Here is a 5,206-nt window from a genome sequence, read left to right as displayed (position 1 = left end):
TTGGTGTTTCAATTAACTACAGCATATAGTGATGTCTTTTGTTTATATCCATAAGCTATTAATTATTAAGTGTTACAGGGTGCCGTGCACTTATCAAATTGTTGATATCGATACAGTAAATAAATTTAAAAGCATCAAACGTATCGCGAGCTTGCACCTTCGTCCGCCATTATCGGACTTTTTAGAGTTCGCATATCTGTTACACGGGTCACTTGCCCAAGATAATGATGTTATCAGAACGTATGCCTAATATAAACATGATTATAGATTTTTTTTAACTCAATAAATAATCTTGATTTCGTTTTTTTATATGTTCAAATAAACACTGCCCATGCTTCACGATAGCATGGTCTATAATTGGTCATGGTGTTGGGAAGAGTTGAGGAGTAATGTGGAATGTTTTCATGATATAGGAGGCATGTGGATTGGAGGAGCAAAATTGTGTATATTTTGTTTGGATGACAGGAAAGGGTGATGGGCAATACTATGTATGTTTCATGCGATGGAAGGCAAAGAGGTGATGGGCAATATAATGTATAATTTATGTGATGGAAGGCAGATATATGACTGACAATATTATGTTTGTTTCATGTGATGGAAGGCAGAGATGTGATTGGCAATATTATGTATGTTTTATGTGATGGAAGGCAGAGAGATGAATGGCAATATTATGTTTGGGTTTTTTTTTTATCGAAGGCAGTGAGGGGACGGGCAATATTATGTATGTTTATATGATGGACGCCAGAAAGGTGATGGGCAATATTATGTATGTTTTATGTGATTGAAAGGAGAGATGTGATTGGCAACAGTATGTTTGTTTTATATGATTGAAGACAAAGAGGTGATGGGCAATATTATGTTTGATTTATGTGATTGAAGACAGAGAGATGAAGGGCAATATTATGTATGTTTTATGTGATGGAAGACAGAGCGTTGATGGGCAATATTATATATGATTTATTTGATGGAAGGCAGCGATATGATTGGCAATATTATGTATGTTTTATTTTATGAAGGCAGAGAGATGATGGACAATAGTATGTATTTTTGATGTGATTTAAGGCAGAGAGGTGATGGACAATATTATGTATATTTTATGTGATGAAAGGCAGAAAGAGGTTATTGTCATGCACTATTGTGTGCGTTCAGATGAGATAGAAATATATATTGAGAATAAAACCATATATACGTCTATCAAATATCCATGTTTTGTTAATATATGATTTTACAGAAACACGAGCCTAGTAAATGTAATTTCGACTTATTATCCATCATTATATCAGATTACTAAGATCGCCTTCTAAGGATTAGACCGAGACCTTAATCTGGTAAATTAATCCTATTATTTCACCATTCGAGCTGGTGACGCAGTTGTTTTATTGTTTTTGTGATATTATGACATTTTAAACGACAAATACATATATTAAGATCACACAAAATGACAATAAATACAAGCCCCTAAATCACTGTCAACGCCTCAGGTATATTGTGTTAAAATAATTTGTATTGATGACGGAAAATGACTGCTATTTATCTAGAAACAAATCTTACTGGAGTATGTAACACTGCTGGAATTTAAGATTAATGCAGTGATGTTTTCGCAAATGAGACTTATTGAACATAAAGACTAACAAATGGAACTAATAAAACTGTACATATCAAAGTAAAAATTTTCTTTAAATGATGATAACACCGTTATCATCATGATAACACCGTTATCATCATAAACTGGGTCTGCGTAAGAGTTTTCTTATGCAAAAACAGCCAAGAAAGATCATATTTATATATTATAAGAACACATGTAATATATTTCTCACTTTTCTTTTGAGAATGAGACTTAACCCGAGACAAGAAGACACCAGCTATGGTTTGTTTTTTGTTTGTTTTTGTTTAACGTCCTAATAACAGCCAGGGTCATTTATGGACATGTCAGGTTTTGGAAGTGGAGGAAAGCCAGAGTACCCGGATAAAAACCACCGGCCTACGGTCAGTACTTGGCAACTGCCCCACGTAGGTTTCGAACTCGCAACCCAAAGGTGGAGGGCTTGTGATAAAGTGTCGGGACACCTTAACCACTCGGCCACCGCGGCCCCCCACCAGCTATGGATCAAACAACTGTACTTATATATCAATGGTTTGGTGACAATAATTATTGGGAGTATGCACGACTGTTAAAGAGTGATAAAGGTGTTTCCATATTTTCAAGGTATGGTAGAAGCTATGATGAAATGACGAAATATAATTCAGTAAATTTGACCAGGATTTCGAGGCCATATCAGAGGCAACTCAAAGATGATCCTGAAATGAAGAGGAGGATAAGGTTAGAGTCCACATAAAAAAACTGTTGTGAGAATAAGCATGGGATTTTAAAGGAATTAGTCAAAGAAATTCTTTAAAAAGTTTAACAAAATAGCAAGCAGTGAGCTGAAAAGAGTAAACAGTAGGCATCGGATATAAAGCTGGCATTTCACATTATAGTTGGCAGTACACAAAACAGAAACTGCAAGATAGAAACCTGATCAATATCTCAAAATAGTGCAGTGAGTAGTTTAGTGCAGTTAAACTATGCGACGAAGGTAGTGAAAGTAGTTAAAACATAGCAAGTCGGAAGAAAATAGTGATGTAGTTTTATTTTTTGTAAGAAGTCAGCAGTAAGTATTGAATGTATTTAAAACATACATTGTAGTCGGAAGTCAGTAGCGATATAGGTTTATTTTTAGCAAAAAGGCGACAGTTGTAACGGGATGAGCATATTGTCCAATCTGGTGCAGAGATAGAAACACAACACACTGTATTTACATTATTTACAACATTTAATTACACTATACACTATGAACAATTGCACATCCACACTCACTTTCACACATTTAACAAGAACATATATCACAAATTAATGGTTCACTCTAGGAATGGGCAGATTTCCATCACTGTCTATGAGGTCACCTAAATAGTCTACACTGGTGGGCAGATTTCCACCATGGAGTGTCATCAAGAAACCCAGTTCTCTTCACAAGACGGGCACCATCAAGCCTCATCACGAACAGTTCTATATTGCCAGCAAAGAATACCACTCATGGCTGTCCATCAAGGTTCTGGCTGTGAGTCGCAACCACAGTACCCAGGCCACCTCGCTCCACCACACATCAGTCTGGCATATGTCCCTGTCAGGACTCTGTTCTGACCATGATCCTTCCAGGATCATCCACACTACATTATGGTCTATCCTCACCAATGGGTTAAACTAAAATATAATACAAATATACTACTAAATAATTATGGCCCAACTAACCTAACCTATTTACAACCGTTATATTGACTGATATGATACATATATGCAATAAAATGACTACACCTTAAATTACTGAAAGTATTACACACGACGCCTTAATATTTACACTGACATGCACTCACGTTACACGTGTGCATATAACAATGACCATCCGTAATTCAGACTATGTAGACATTAACTTATATGTATATAATGCTACATGATTGGTATATCTCTAAAATATCATCTATATAACTGTACATGTCGTATAATACCCTATTAATAAATATACAATACGCTAAGCACACCTGTATACACCCGTGCAACATACCGGGTGGGTATCTATAAATAGACAACTATAATACCTTGCTGTTTATCTACACAGCATGTCAACAACAGTTATAAACAATATATACAATTGGGTTTGTATGTACGGTACTCACCGCAAGCTGTAGTTTGTGTATTTATGTCCAATAAATGAGTAAATAGCCGCGGTGTTGTGCCGCTACACCTACATGTTGACGTGTTAACACCGCACGTTCTGGAATGTCCTTTGTCATATATCCGGTCACACATCCGGTTCACGTACAAGTCTTTAAGCGCGAAATACAAACAAGTAAAGAACAATGGTATGTAACAACAGTAAGTATTGAATATAGTTAAATATAACAAGCAGTTGACAGTAAGTAGTTAATTTAGTTAAAAATAACAAGCAGTAGGCAGTAAGTAGTTAATGTAGTTAAATATAACTAGTAGTAGGCAGTAAGTAGTTAATGTAGTTAAATATAACACGCAGTGGGCAGTAAGTAGTTAATATAGTTAAATATAACTAGTAGTAGGCAGTATGTAGTTAAATATAACTAGTAGTAGGCAGTAAGTAGTTAATATAGTTAAATATAACAAGCAGTGGGCAGTAAATAGTTAATGTAGTTAAATATAACTAGTAGTAGGCAGTAAGTAGTTAATGTAGTTAAATATAACAAGCAGTGGGCAGTAAGTAGTTAATGTAGTTAAATATAACACGCAGTGGGCAGTAAATTGTTAATATAGTTAAATATAACAAGCAGTGGGCAGTAAGTAGTTAATGTAGTTAAATATAACAAGCAGTGGGCAGTAAGTAGTTAATATAGTTAAATATAACAAGCAGTGGGCAGTAAATAGTTAATATAGTTAAATATAACAAGCAGTGGGCAGTAAGTAGTTAATATAGTTAAATATAACTAGTAGTAGGCAGTAAGTAGTTAATGTAGTTAAATATAACTAGTAGTAGGCAGTAAGTAGTTAATATAGTTAAATATAACAAGCAGTGGGCAGTAAGTAGTTAATGTAGTTAAATATAACAAGCAGTGGGCAGTAAATAGTTAATGTAGTTAAATATAACTAGTAGTAGGCAGTAAGTAGTTAATAGTTAATGTAGTTAAATATAACTAGTAGTAGGCAGTAAGTAGTTAATATAGTTAAATATAACACGCAGTGGGCAGTAAATTGTTAATATAGTTAAATATAACAAGCAGTGGGCAGTAAGTAGTTAATGTAGTTAAATATAACTAGTAGGCAGGAAGTAGTTAATGTAGTTAAATATAACAAGTAGTAGGCAGTAAGTAGTTAATGTAGTTAAATATAACACGCAGTGGGCAGTAAATAGTTCATATAGTTAAATATAACAAGCAGTGGGCAGTAAGTAGTTAATGTAGTTAAATATAACTAGTAGGCAGGAAGTAGTTAATGTAGTTAAATATAACAAGTAGTAGGCAGTAAGTAGTTAATGTAGTTAAATATAACACGCAGTGGGCAGTAAATAGTTAATATAGTTAAATATAACTAGTAGTAGGCAGTAAGTAGTTAATGTAGTTAAATATAACTAGTAGTAGGCAGTAAGTAGTTAATGTAGTTAAATATAACAAGCAGTTGGCAGTAAGTAGTTAATGTAGTTAAATA

At 34.2% G+C, this 5,206-nt stretch overlaps 1 long non-coding RNA gene across 1 annotated transcript; it reads right to left on the bottom strand.

The window, feature by feature from the left end:
* Nucleotides 1-2,794: 2,794 nt before the first annotated feature.
* LOC117341134 lies at nt 2,795-3,843 on the bottom strand. Its single transcript, XR_004535556.1, has 2 exons — nt 3,712-3,843; nt 2,795-3,241 (listed from the first exon to the last, which is right to left on the bottom strand). It is a non-coding gene; the product is annotated as an uncharacterized LOC117341134 (long non-coding RNA).
* Nucleotides 3,844-5,206: the final 1,363 nt, after the last annotated feature.

Source organism: Pecten maximus, chromosome 13 (genome assembly GCF_902652985.1).
Source record: "Pecten maximus chromosome 13, xPecMax1.1, whole genome shotgun sequence".
Lineage (NCBI taxonomy): Eukaryota > Metazoa > Mollusca > Bivalvia > Pectinida > Pectinidae > Pecten > Pecten maximus.
Note: the sequence above shows the minus strand (reverse complement) of the source record. Positions and strands in the feature narration are given on the sequence as shown.